General features: G+C 38.8%; 1 pseudogene; it reads left to right on the plus strand.

Moving 5' to 3' along the window:
* The first annotated feature begins 14,512 nt into the window (after positions 1–14,512).
* Positions 14,513–14,860, plus strand: LOC102866619 (annotated as a pseudogene).
* Positions 14,861–15,144: the final 284 nt, after the last annotated feature.

The raw sequence follows: 15,144 nt of genomic DNA on the forward strand, positions 1-15,144 counted from the left end.
CTCATTCACAAGTAGGACCAGACCAACTTTTAAGTGCCTGCACACCAGATCCTGTATGCCTACACAAGAGGCCTCCCTCTCGTTGTTGTTGATTGCCTTGGAGTAGAGCGCGACTTATAGTAACCCTCTGAACAAAAGGCCTGAATCTCCTCTACAACTATCAACATTTATCAAAGTTCATAGAGTTTCTGAAGGCAAATTGTTTAGGAAGTGGATGCCACTCTTGCGTCCAAACCTGTCACAGAATGTTTTTGGTTGAGTCATCTGCGATGCATAGCAATCCTATGTAGAGCAGCTCTGAACCCTTCCCTGCCCTGAGCCAGTCTCACTAATTCTGACACACCAACCACCATCGCCCTAGTTACTGTATCAATCCATCTCATCCAGGGTCTCCCTTTCCTGCGCTGTCTGTCCACCCTTCCAAGCATGATGTCCTTCTCCTGGGCACGTGCCCAAAGTAAGTGAGGTGGAGCTTCAAAACTCTTGCCTCCAAAGAGAGACTTTTTCCAGGATGTGTGTAAGGAAGTGTGAGGATGGCTCAGGATAGCAAAGTGTTCAGATCTTTTCTTAATAAGGTTACTACCAGTTGTGCTCAAGTTGACGACACCTAACAACAACAATAACAACAATGCTGAGGAAATTCTCTTTTGTTCCTATTTTGCTGAGTATCTTAATCAGGAAGGGGAGTTGGATTTTGTCAAATGCCTTTTCTGCATCAATTTCTAAGATTATATGTTTCTTGGTATTTGCTTTGATAATGTGTTGAATTATGTTCATTGTTTTTCTAATATTGAACTATCCTTGCAGACCTGTTTTGAGTCCAACTTGGCTATGATGAAATATATTTTTTATGCGCTTTTTGGATTCTATTGGCTAGTATTTTGTTGAAGATTTTTACATCTATATTCATGAGAGATATTGGTCTATGGTTTTCTTTCTTAGTAATATCTTTGCTGGTTTTGGTATTAGAGTTATGCTTGCTTCACATATTTCTTCTTTTTGTATTTTTTGAAATAATTTAATTGGTGATAGATCTTTTCTGAATGTTTGGTAGAATTTAGCCATGAAGCCATCTGGTCCAGGATTTTAAATATTTTTTGGGGGGGGGAGTATTTTTATGACCTGCTCAATTTCTTCTTTTTAATAGGTATGTCCTAGCATTCTACACGTGTCCATGTCAATCTGAGTAAGGCAAAAATTTCAAGGAATATGTATTTCCTTTAGCTTTTCAAATTTATCACAGTATAACTCTTCCAGTATTATAGGTTTAATTTCCTCTGCTTGTCTTTTGATATCACCTCTGTCATTCCTTAATCAAGTTATTTGTGTCTTCTTTCCCCCCCCTCCTCTTTTGTTAAGTTTTCCAATGGTTTGTCAATTTTTTTAGTCTTTCAAAGAACTAGCTCGTAGTTTTGTTGATGGTTTCAATTGCTTTTCTATCTTCTATCTCATTAATTTAGCTCTTGTTCTTATAATTGCCTTTCTTCTAGAGGCTGTGGGGTTAAATGGTTCTTTTTCTATCTGATAAAGGTGTTATGTTAAACCACTAATTTTGCTTCTTTCTTCATTTTTTATGTGTTTGCCTAATGCTATGAACTGTCCTTTTTAGTAGTAGGTGGATGTTAATTGCCTAATGCTATGAACTGTCCTTTTTAGTAGTAGGTGGATGTTAAGGTGATGCCTTAGCTGCATCTCAGAGATTTTAGTATGTTGTATTTTCTTTGCCATTTGTTAAAAGAACTTTTTTAATTTCATTCTTCTTTTCCTGTATAACTCAATTGTGTTTTAACAGGGTGTTCTTGAGCTTCCACATGGGTGGTTTTATAAACTTCATCCTTTTTTTAGTTAATTTCTAGTTTTATGGCATTGTGATTTGATAAGATACTTTCTATTATTTTTTTTTAAATTCCTTGACCCTTGCTTTGTACACTAATATGTGATCAGTTCTAGAGAATGTACCATGTGCACTTTACAAGAAAGTGAATTGAGTTTTTAGTTGGGTGCAGTACTTGAAGTACACCCACAAGGTTGAGTTAGCTGAATATACAGTTTAGATATTCTGTATCTTTGCTAAGTTTCTTTGGATAGAAGTGTTTTGGTTATCCTTTGGTTAGAGTGTTTTGTTAAAGTCTCCTACCACTATTGTGGTGTTGTCTATTTCTTTCTTCAGTTCTGTTAACAGTTGTGTTATGCATTTAGCAGGTCTATCATTTGATGCATAAATATTGACCACGTTTATGTCTTCTTGATCTATTATGTCTTTAATCATTGTATAGTGTTCTTCTTTATCTTTTATGCTAATTTTAATTTGGAAGCCTATTTTATCAGAAATTAGTATTGTCATTCCAGCTTTTTTTTTTTTTGGATGCTATTTGCTTAGTTTATTTTTTCCCCCCAGCCTTTGATTTTGAGTATATTGTATCTTCACTTCTTAGATGTGTCTTTTCTATAAAACATATTGATGGGCTTTTAAAAAAAATCCATTCTGCTATTCTTTTCATTTTGATTGGTACATTTAGTCCATTCACATTAAGTGTGATTTTTGACAGGCAAGGTTTTATCATTGTCATTTTGCCATGTTTCTTGTTATAATGATCTATCCACTTTCATTTGGTTTCTCTGTGTAAAGGACTTCCCTTAAAAGTTCTTGTAGATTTGGTCTTGTTTTCACAAATTCCTTAAGTTCTTTCTTTTCTGCAATGGATCTAATTTCTCCTTCATATTTGTTGGAGAGGTTCTTCAGTTGGCAATTGTTTACTTTCAACTATTTATTTATGCCATTCCATTGTCTTCTTGCTCTCATGATTTCTGCTGAGAAATCAGAACCTAATCTAATTTATCTTCTTTTGTAGGTGATTCTGGTTTTTTCATGCCACTTTTACTGTTCTATCCTTATCTTTTCTTTTGGAGCATTTGACTATGATATGTCTTGCTTTTCTTTTTTGCATCTAGTCTATTTGGAGTCCACGGAACTTCTTAAATGTGGATTTCTTGTTCTTCATAATACCTGGGAAGTTTTCTTCTAGTACTTCTTCCACAATTTTTTCAGTGATTTTCCTGTCCCTTTTGTGTTCTGGAATTCTAATTATGTTCCTTTTAATGTCATCTCACATGATTCTAATGTTTTCTTCATTTTCTTTATGTTTTATCTCTGCTTTTTCCAGTATATTTCCACTGAGATTCTCATTTTCAAGATCATTGACTCTCTGCTCCATCTCTTATGTTCTACTTTTTTGTCCTACTGGTGTGTTGGACACTTCTGCTGTTTTAGTCTTAGATTCTGTATTGTGTTTTCATGCATTTCTGGTATTTCCAGTACTGTACTGGCTGTATTCTTTCTGTCTTGTGATGATATTTTCCCCCATTCTTGTACCTCTTTATCTATAGTTTTCAATTCTTTCTCGCACCTTTTGCATTTTCTTCTGTAGTTGTATAAATTCTTCCTGATTGATATATATATCTCCTGGTTTCCTGTCTCTGGAGTATTTTCTTAATAGCTTCTATTTTTTCTTCTGCCATCATTTACACCTTTCCCCACAGCTGTTCAAATAACTCTGCATCGATATATTTCTTCTGGTTTTCTACCTCTAGTGTATTCATTTGTGGCTTCCATTGTTTCTTCCATCATTTGTACTTTCTTCCGTAGTTGTTTGAAGGCCTCCATATCAACATATATCTTTTGACTTCTTGACTCTGGGGTGTTCACTGGGCCTGCAATATTCTCTGCTTTTTTGGAGAAGGCTTAATTTGTTTTTTCACAGTGTTGGAAACTTCCTGCTGGGTTTTTTTTTGTTTTGTTTTGGTTTTTTTTACTTTATTTGAAGGCTTTTTTTTGGTTAAGTGTTAGACTGTTTCTATTGTGTCTGTGTGAGTTGGTAATTCTTATATTTATGATGTTATTGATTAATTACCAGATTAAAATATTTAATCTATGGAATGAGCCACTCACTCCACTCAAAGTCCTTTTTGGGAAAATTTGCCTTTCCTAAAATCCTAATTACTCTCTGGTCTGCACTGCAGCCTTGCAAAAATCTTGCCTTATTGGAGTCCCCTCTCCCAAACTCAGTTATTCTCCTTCATCTGTGAAGTGGCTGAGTGTTGTGAAACCAGGTGCTCTACGCAAGCTTATTCTTTCCGGGTGGTTTCATGTCAGCTCACTTTCTCACAGTTCCAAGTGCCAGCTGAAAAAGCGGAGAAAATCTTTCACCTACTTGTAGCTCTCTCTCCCAAACTTCCTGGGATGGCCTTGCAGCTACAGAGGCAAGGATCCCCAAATGGAGGGAAATTTCCCTTGGAATGTGTTAGTTCCATTTCTCCCCCCACACACATGAAAATGCTGGCTCTGGGGAAGAGTGTATTACTAGATGGTGCCTTCTATCCTAAAGCCCAATGGTTTTATGTTTGTTTGTTTGTTTGTTTGTCTTTCTATTTGTCTCTGGAGTGGCACAAGATTTGGGGTGCCAGCTTAAGCATTTGTGTGTAGGGGAATCTTAAATTCTCCTTGTGGGAGAATGTTGAGAAAGTTCCCAGCCTTGATTCTTTACTGGAGGTGACCTATGATGTTCTGGATAACTCCTTCTTTAAGCTAACTTTCTTCTTCAAGTTCATCTTTAATGCCCTTTCCATCCTGATATTTTCATAGATATTTAAATTTTTTAGAGATGTTGTAAGAGAAAAACAATAGACATGGACAAATACCATAGACTTTAAAGATAAAAATATTATTTCATAATTTAGGAGGCTATAAAACCAAATCAGAGAGTAACTTTTTCCATTCCTTCCTTATTGGTAGTTTTATGTGTTTCTTTTTCCCTGGACATTCCTTACAGATGATCTTCACATTCTATCTGTCTTCTCATGTGAACACATACATGTTTGTGTGTCTGTACTGCTCTTGATGCTCAGTGTTATTAGTTTTAAGATATACGCACCACAGTATGACCTTAACTGGTTGATTATTATTACATTATCTCACATTATGGAGAGTGAGTGACTACACAGAATTACATCAAAGTTCAAACCATCAAGTCTACTCAGTTATGGGAAACCTATGTGTATTACAGTAGAAATGCACTCTGTAGAGTTTTCAGTGGCTGAGTTTTGGAAGAAGAGTCAAAAAGATTCCTTTTACTTTTTTCAAGGTGGTTGCTGTTGTTGTTATGTGCCATTGAGTCACTTGCAACTCATAGAGACCCTATGTACAACAGCCCGAAAACCTGCTCTGTCCTCTGTCAATCACACTGTCTCTGATGCACCCATCCCAATTTCCCAGTCACTGAATCAATCAATCCACCTCATAAAGGGTCTTCTCCTCCTGTGCTGTCCCTCCACACTCCCAAACATGATGTCCCTCTCTAAGGACCTGTTCCTCCTTACAAAATGCCCAAAGTATATCAGATGAAGCCTCAGAATCCTTGCCCCCAAGGAGCAGCCCAGTTTAACCCTCTCCAGGATGAATTTGTTTGTTCTCAGCAGTCCATGGTACACTCAATACTCTTCTCCAACACCATAGTTCAAAGGCATCAATTCTCCTTCTATCCTCCTTGGTCATTGTCCAACTCTCTGATGCATAACAAGTGATTGCAAAGACCATGGCCTATATCAGACAATTCTTTGTATAAAACCTTTATAGTAGAATAAGGATCTAAGATGGGTGGGGGAGGGTGGAAGTAGAGGGATGAGGATGTGCAGGGGGCAGGGGAGATTAATCATGGACTTGTACAATTTGATGGGTGCAGGGGTGAGGGAAATTCAAAGAGTATGTTCTGGAAAACAATGTATTTGAATTTTGTAAATAAAGTAGTATTTAAAAAAGTCAACTTCGGGGGGGAAGGGAGAGAGAGGGAGTAAAATGTGCAACAATGGATGAATGAAAATCTTACTTTTATGTAAACTTTTGTTAAATCACAATTAAAATAAAAATTTTTATTAAAAAACACAACATAACACAACTATGAAATATCATCTAGCAAATAATAAATACTGGTCAGATTATGAAGATATTAGAACTTTTATTACTTGCTGATGGGAATGTAAAATGACACAACCACTACAGAAGGCAGCCTGGCACTTACTAAAAAAGTTGAAAATAGATTTACTCAGCAATTCCAACACTGAGAATACTGGAAAGAAACCAGAACCACAACTCAAACCCATGCACCCATGTTTATTGCTGTGTTATTCACAATAGCAAAGAGATAGAAGCAACCCAAGAGCCCATCCACAAAAGAATGGATAGAAAGTCTATGGTACATTCACACAATGGAATACTATGTGGCACTGGAAAAACAGTGAACTATAAAATATTATACAACATGAGGGAATCTAGAAAGCGCTATGCTGAATGAAATATCTCAGTTACAAAAGAGCAAACACTGTATAACATCGCTGTTATAAAATAAGACAGACATGTGGGGTGGTGATTGGAGAGAGAATGAGGAAAGAATGGATAGCTAATGAACACTACAGTTAGAACAGATGAGGATAAGAACTGTCCAAAAGGAATATATGATTATGTATTGGTGGATGGACAGTGAAGAAGAGGGAGATCCCGGATGAGATGGATTGATACAGTAACTGGGGCAGTGGGGGTTGGTGTGTTGGAATTAGTGAGACTGGCTCAGGACAGGGAAGGGTTCAGAGCCACTGTACATAGGGTCACTATACATTGCAGAAGACTGAATAGCACATAAAAACAATAACATACAATGACAGATTTGGAAGCAGGATTGGCATCCACTTCCTAAATAACATGCCTCCAGAAACTCTATGAACTTTGATAATGTTGCTAGGCTTCAGGACTTTGGTTCATAGGGTCACTATGAGTTGTGTTCAACTCAAAGGTAATCAACAACATTATATATTTGAGAACAATCTGGAACAAGGGGTACATAGTGGGAGGTGATGCACTTGACCTCTGCAGTTTTAGTAGATTAAAATTTCCAGAGATGTCTTCTGATTTAGTAAATGGGCTAAATACAGGCTCTCACTGTTGCTGAGGAAACTGCATCCTATCTGTCAGAGCCTGCCTAAGATTGTTCCAGGAATGAGTCATGAAGAGTTTATTTCAAAGGAATAAAAACAAAACAAACAAAAAAATCAATCTTGTGCAAGTCAATGAAGAACACAGTGTTTAGAGAGCTCTCAGAAGAAGCTGAAGATGAAATTCCCAGGTTCCTGATGGATGGCAGAGGTGATTTCTAGATTATGAGAGACTAAAGACTTTCGCAAGATTTGAATACAAAGGAGGTAGAAGCTGCATTGAGAAGTGGCAGTACAATGGATCTCTTTCCAGAAAAGAACATTATGAGTGATAATAAAAAAAGATCACTGCAGAAAATCTCTAGATATACTTGAAGAGTATTGATAATGACCAGGAGAGAGAAGAAAGGAAGTATTTACTAAAGGGAGCTCAACAAAAGTGAAAGAATTCCACAGAAGTGCTAGGGACACCACAGAATGGTGACTGCAATAACTCAGGATAGAAGTTTCTTAGAATAATTTAATAACAATGAAAATTCACCTGGCCCTTTCATGCAAGTCAAGTTTCACACCTGCATGTACCCGATGGAAATGAGAAGAAATGTTTTGGGAGTCCATGAGGGGCCTAGAAGGTGGAAGAGAGGTTGGTATGGTTATGAAGAAAGAAATGAAACTAAGAAATCCTAAAGAAAGGAGGTTCCAGTGGTTCTAGCTGGATCTTTTGACATTTTGTTATTACTTGATGTAACGGATTGTGTTTAGATTCAGTGGCTCCTTAAAATATGTTTCAGGTCTATGTATAAACCAAGCTAAAACCCAAGAGAGGATATTACCTCCTCACATCCATCTGCTTCTGAATATTTTAAAGATGGGAGCATGGAGGGCTCCTTCCTGCCATGTTCTTCACCTTTGCAGATCTTACAAGCATCATTAAATCTGGACGTGCTTGCTAGCTAAAATGTAAACTGAACCCTGGCGGAGGTGGTCAGCAGGGAACTGAGGACAGCTGTGTGTCCCAATCTTGCCCACTACCCTGATCCAACTCATTCCAAAAGCACAATTGATTCTCAATGATCCTGTCACAGTAAGAACAGAAATCTAAACAGGATCTAGGTTCAAGCCTAAAAATGATGATTTTTATTTCACCACCATGCCATTTTCATACTAGGATGGTGATAAAAGAGCAGACCACACACCCTGGATTCTGAAACCTATTTTGTAAGCACTTCCTTACAACCTCCCTAAGTTTAAATATTAATTTGCCTGTAATTGGTGGAAAAAACAAACAGGCAATTAAAAACACTACAAAGCCGACTTTCTCCTTCCTCTGCCAGCCCCTCCTTTTTCATTTTGCTGTTGCCTAGAAGTGGAGGGAAGACAATGGGACCCCAGGCTGGGTGGAATCTGAGCCTAGGCTTGCCTTAAAGCTACAATATGGATTTAATTTATATGCAAATGAAAGCAATAAAAAGGAAGACACTGTAGAAATTGTAGGGTTTCTTTCCCCTCCTTTTCTTAGGAGATGCTCAAACCTTTCTCTCATTTTCTAACCAAGACCTAATTGTTATTGGTCCACCTCTACCCCTCCTCCTGCTAGCTCTGGCTCTGGGTGTAAACTGGGCCGGTTAAGAAAAGCCATAGATTACAGGGAATAACAGAGCGGCAGGACTCTTACCCTGTGAGACTCTACTTCAGGATGATTTCACAGTCTGACTCCCCAGGTCCCTCTTCTTTTTTGGTTGTCGGGTCGCCTGTTGACCAGTAGAACGCAAAACTGATCAAAGCTAGCCGGAAGCCCTAAGTAGTCCAAAATGGGGGCTAAAGTATGCTAATCGAGGAGCTAAATATACTTTAATCCTGTTATAATACAAGGTGTCGAGAAGGCAGGGAAAGGGCCTCTAGGCTTTGGCAGGGGGCAGAGGGGGCTAAGGACCCCTGGGAGTCCTGAATAGAAGTTGCTTCCTATTCTTCCTTTGGCCGGGGTGTGGGATGGGGTGGAGCCTCCTTCCTCAGAGGCCCTCCCAACCCGCCTGATCCGTTTTCTGAGTCAACAGTTGGGTGAGCAGGGCCGCTCAGGCCTTAGATCAGTATCCTGTGACCTTCAACACTGGAGCACACACCATTCAGCCCAGCCTTCCAGCTGTTGCCTGAATGATGAGGGTCTCCCGCCCTTTCCCCTCCAGAGTCTAGCATGGTTTTGGAGAACACTAGGCAACAGCTTTAAATTATGTCCTCACTACCACCCAGCTTGTTCTGATCCCTCAGGAGTCTGGACCAGGCCCGATCTGTCCAATCTGGCAAAAAACTATGCATGCTCACAAATGGATTTTGAGCAGGCCTTGGAAGAGTCTGCCCTGTCTCATTTGGGAGAAAAGGAAGGGAGGCTGTGTTTGCATCCTCATGCCCTCTAATTACCTGGAGCAAGACCTTGGGATCCTCTCACCCACCTTCTGCTGCTCTCTAGGCTCAGGAGCTCTAAGGAAATGTGGAGAGTGGTTCTTGGGGGAGAGGCTGGCTCTCCTGGGCTCAGGATGCAGGTTCTAAGCATTGTGGAGGAGACCTGTGAGACTTTACGGCCAAACAACTGTGCCTTCTATTGAATGAAAACAAAAATGACCTGCAGGCCTAAAGTCTGAAGGTACAATGGGAAGCAATAGTCCGAAATATGTCCTTAATAAATACAAATGACATCTTGGATCTATTAAGCTATAATGATGTATTTTGACCCCGGTTAGTTTCATGAGACCATTGATAAACCCGTTGAAACACTGAGCCTGTGACACATGTGAACACAAAGGAATTCTGTCCTGAGCCAGTATGCTTTTTGGATCTGACTAGCTTGTGTGCTTGCTTGCTTTTCGCTTTTGTCTCATTGTCACTGAGTTCCTGCTACTGTCTTCTCCCTGCACTGCATTGCACCAAGCCCCCACTTGGGTCCTGTGTGTCCCCGAGCTCTCACATGCTGTGCTTGCCTGGTGGTAGATTTCATCAAGTTGGACAGAAAATGTGTGAACACACTAACACTAAGTGAAGAGATCTTCTCTATGTGCTCACCCCAATGAGCCAGGGGTTCCTAGCCGTAAAGTGGAGCAGGTGGACCAGGTGATCCCCTAGTTACTGCCCTTGCTCCATGATTCTGCTAATCCAGGTGGCCATCTGTGAAGTCACATCTTTAGGCAAATAACAAATAAACCAGGATGCCTGGAAAGCCTGGAGCCTCTGGGTAATTGTGCAGAGCTAGTATGTGAACTATCATTATCACAAGTAAAAACAAAGCAAAACAAAACAAAAAATGAACCAATTTCAAGACCTTCCAGCAGGTTTTTTAAAAAAAAAATTTATTTTATTAATTTTAAAGAACATTTACAGAGATTTTGGATTTCCATTCATTCATTGTTGCACTTTTCTCCCTGCTCAGCCCTCCCTGCCCTAGTTCACTCCTCTCTTTGAAGAGTAAAAGAAAAATTCTTTCATTGGTATACAATCCCCACCCCCACCCCTCCCCAGTACACTTCACTATGCAACCTTTCCAGCAGGTTTTGTGAAACTGTTAATCTCATAGGAGGGGATTGCCCATTTTTCTCCCAAGACTGGTGGATTCCAACAGCTAGAGCGGTACCCCCTTTTTGTTAACAGTATAATTCCTTACAGAGTGCAGAAGGATCTTAGAAGGGTAGTGCTCCTAAGTGAAAATAGAGCCCCTTGGCTTAGATTTAAGAGAGACTAGAGTTGAAAACCTAGATCCGCCACTTTCTGAGAGAAAGATATGGGGGAATTCTTTGACTTCTCCATACTTGAGCTATTTAGTCTGCAAAGCAGAAATAAGAGTGTCTGACTCTTAGAGTCATGAGGCTGAGTTTCAGTGATATCTGTAGTGTTTTTTGGGATGCTCAGAATAAGGTGAACTTGTCCTGAGAATCACCTCTTAGTCTACAAGATTTGCTCAGACAGAATGAAAGCTGATATCAAATTACAAAGTCCTATTTTGTAGTATGAATATTTCTGAATTTATTTTGATAAAAGGAAAACACAAAATCTTCTGGGCCCCAGTTCTGAGCAATCCTCATCTGCTATCACTTTTTCCTGTGGAAGGAGATGACCCAGGTGCTGCTTCAGCGCTACGGCTGAAGTCCTTGGCCACATGGCAGGCACAGTGCTTTCTATTGCTTCCTTTTCCTCTAAAATATTTCTCTGGAGTACTAGGTCCTAAAGTGTAAAATTATTTTAAATTTTCCAAATGTGCCTTCCAAACAATACTTTTTGTGATTTGCTCGAATAAAATTTATCCCTGCTCGCCTCCAAACAGCATCTTGAGTTATCTTTTCTGTTCTCAAAAGAACACATAAAATTATATAATGTCTTCCCAAGTTAACAACATCATAGAAAGAGAAAGCAACACTGAATTTTTGTCAGTGCAGATTGGGAACAATCAGCCTGTGAGTGCTAATGATATCAGTGACATGGGGCTTTGGATACTGTCCTTGTCCTAACAGCAGCAATAAGGAATAGAAACCAGCTCTGAAAGACAAAGCAAACTGTAAACCCAACTTTAGAATCGGGCTCCAGATTCCAATTGAAATCTAAGAATTATTTTGGTAACTGTTTAGCAAGGGAGAAAATATGCAAAGATTCTACCATAAACAATGTTATCCTGAGTATCGCATACCCAAGAACCATCCTACAGTTGACTTCCAAAAATGCTGCAGCAGAATCGGAATAGAAATAGCTGATTACTGAGTAGTCCTCTTCCTTTATTTAAACTCTTTATGTTCCACATAGTCATTAACATTTCCAGGCATGTCTCATTACTATCTCATCAAACATTTATTATTACTTTAAGATAGATAATTAAAATTTTATACAGTTATTTCTCTGTATGACAATCCAATAGATTTCAAATTCCTCCACCTTCCCCAGAGCGCATATGCACCTTCACCATCAAGACATAAAACCTATGAACTTTCAATTCAGTGTACAAAAATAGGAATAAAATATAAAATTTATTTTTAATGGAAGTTTTGTCTCCTGAATAATGACTCAGTTATTGCACTTGTTAAAGAACCAGAGCAAGAGGTCTCACAGGACAGTCCTGGCTCTTCATCAAATAAATAACTGGACCCCATTGAGAATAATCCACGTACATAAGCAACATACATACATACACACACAGTGTCAGACCTGAGTTGGATTTGTCAGAATTGGGTGTACATAGACAGAAGATGCAAAAACTCAAAAGAGATTAGCCAAGAATTATTCTCTTTCCATGATGCATATTACATTTAAGATTAGAGATCTCACTATGGATTAACTATCACACACATTGCACAGGAGACAAAAGTATCAAATTCATTGCAATCAGAGTGAGATTCCCCCCCCCCCCATTGGAATTCAAGAACCTTGTGGGTTTTATGCTACTTAAGCTCAGAAGAAAATTTCCCGGTAGGACAATTGTCCAGCCTCCGAAACCAGTGGCCTCTTGATTTCTGTGTGCTTTTTTCCCCCCCGCCACGGCCTGACCTTAGGCAGAAAAGTCATCTGAAACCAAACCCAACCCTAAGGGATATGGCAAACAATTTTTAAAATTATTCATATTTTACCTTGGAGAGAAAAATATTGCTGTTCATGGAGAACTAGTCAGTGCCAAGCTCATGGAAATTTAGGCTGAATAAATAAGCAAACCAACAGTATATCAATGCAGTCTGTATAAATAATTATATAGGTTATTGTCACTTAATTTTTGAGAATATTAATGTTATTCCTGTAATGGTTCAGCCTTATTCCAGTGAAGGTAAATGTGGTGGGTTACCAAGCCACTCCTTCAAAAGGTATTTTAAGTGTGTTTAGAAGCCCATCATCTCTGAAACACGTTTTTGCCTCCTTGGGACTTTGCACCATTAGCTTCAACAAGAGCCAGTTGCTTCTACACTTTAGGTGGTCAACAGTGGGGAAACACAGCCCAGGCTTCTGGTCAGCACGTATCACATGACCTGCTGTGAGTGTGGCTTTTTACTAGACGCCTCAGGCTATTAGTTGTGTAGATACCTGAGTCAGACTTAAGACAAAGAACCACCTCTGGTCTGAAAAGGCTGTTTACTAACATCAAGTTTTTTCTATCTTCCAGACTGTACATATTTTCATAGATAGTGGTAACCACACAATCTTAAGAATTTATTAACATGAAAATAGGCCTGACACATAATAAAAGGTCTGGTTTCTGCCCTTCAGGAACTTTACAATTAATTGATTCCTTTTACACCTTGGGTGGCATACTGTATAAAATATTGGACTGTTAACTGAAAGAGGCCTAGGCTCCTCCTGAAAAGATTTATAGTCTGGAAGGAATTTGAAGGCAGTGGATTATTTTTCTTTGTTTGTTTATTTTGTGACTTATTTATTTTTTATTCTACATGCCAAGCACAAGGAACAATTGTTTCAGGCAGAGAAAGATTCCATATAAAAGCATTTGATTTAGCTAATTAATGCTATGGATTTTAGGGGCTCACAGATGAATTTATAGGTGAGAATATTGTGTAATCACAAGACAGGGAAGAAATGGTAGGGAGACTGATGGACAGAAAGAAGTCATCACAACAATTGAGTCATACCTTGAACAACTGCTTGATACATACCAATATGATAAGAAAGGTACAAGGATTTTCCTTGCTTATCAAGAGGTAATCCCATGAAATCTTCTCACCAATATAGATTATAGATTTTTTGAGGGAAAGAGAAGGAAATGATTCATATTTGTAATGTTCACTTTTTTATCAAGAAGACATTTACTCAAATTATATTTGATAACTAAATTAACACATTATCTACTCTTTTGGCTCTTATTTGCACTAAGTCATCAATCCTTTCCCAACAATTGTTTTGTTTGAGAAAGGTGGGATAGTCTCATTGTTTGTTTTTGTGTGTGTTGAAAACCATCCAGTTTGAACCAACCCATAGTTGACCCTCCAGTGGGTTTTCAGAGGCAGTTAATTGCAAGGGAGGAAATTGGCCATCTTTCTCCTGTGGAGCACCTGGTAGATTCGAACTGCATGCCTTCATTGCATGTAGTTTCTTGTCATTAGGCCACCAGGGCTCATATACCAGTGTACTGACCCTTATAATCTGTGATTATTCTCTGAATATTCCTTGAGAGATCCACTATGACAACAGTCTTCCTTGGGTTGGAGTGGAAGAACCAGTGAAATATCCAATTTACAAAGGCTTTACTTTTGTTTGAACTAAAATTTCTTGATGCCTGAAAATGGAGCTCTGGTGGCCTAAAGATAAATGATTATGCTCCACTAGCTGCTTCATGGGTGAAAGATAGACAGTCTCCTCCTATATGATTTACTGCCTCTGAAAACACACTGAAATGTCAGCTATGAATTAGTCCCAACACAAAGGCATCATAACAACAATAGTTCTTATCATAGTGAACAATTTAGAGAGAGGAAAAAGCCCCAAATAGTCTAGTTTAATTTTTCTTTTCTAGCTTCGCATCGCGGGACCAGCACGCACCTTCTTACCAGTCGCGGCCATGTCCGGAGACGCAGCCACAGAGCAGGCAGCTGAGTACGTTCCAGAAAAGGTGAAGAAAGTGGAAAAGAAATTAGAAGAGAATCCATATGACCTTGACGCTTGGAGCATTCTCATTCGAGAGGCACAGAATCAACCTATAGACAAAGCACGGAAGACTTATGAACGCCTTGTTGCCCAGTTCCCCAGTTCTGGCAGATTCTGGAAACTGTACACTGAAACAGAGGTTAATATTTTTATTTATTTTATTTTTTTATATTATATAGCATCTGATGGGAATTGACGCATACACGATAGTGATAGAAAACAAATTAGGAACATAGCTCAACTAGGACAAAGGAGGATTTAAATGTCTCGCATTTTATTTTGTAAAATAGGTATGAAGGAGTAATTAAAATGAATTTTGGAAAAAAAAAGAAAAAGCCCCAAATAGTTGAACACTTCTGAAGTCACACAGCTAGAACCTGAAAGACTCAACACAATCTTCCCAGACTCTTAGAAATTTTTAATATTTGTTTCCACGTCTGTCTGCTCTCAGTAACCTGTAAATTTCTCTAAGATCTAGGACTGGTTTGATGCAGATAATATATGCACTTGGCACATTGGGATAATTTTCATGCTATGGATCAAAGA

Source organism: Elephantulus edwardii, unplaced genomic scaffold (genome assembly GCF_000299155.1).
Source record: "Elephantulus edwardii isolate Elephantulus edwardi_28Jun2011 unplaced genomic scaffold, EleEdw1.0 scaffold00517, whole genome shotgun sequence".
Taxonomy (NCBI): Eukaryota; Metazoa; Chordata; class Mammalia; order Macroscelidea; family Macroscelididae; genus Elephantulus; species Elephantulus edwardii.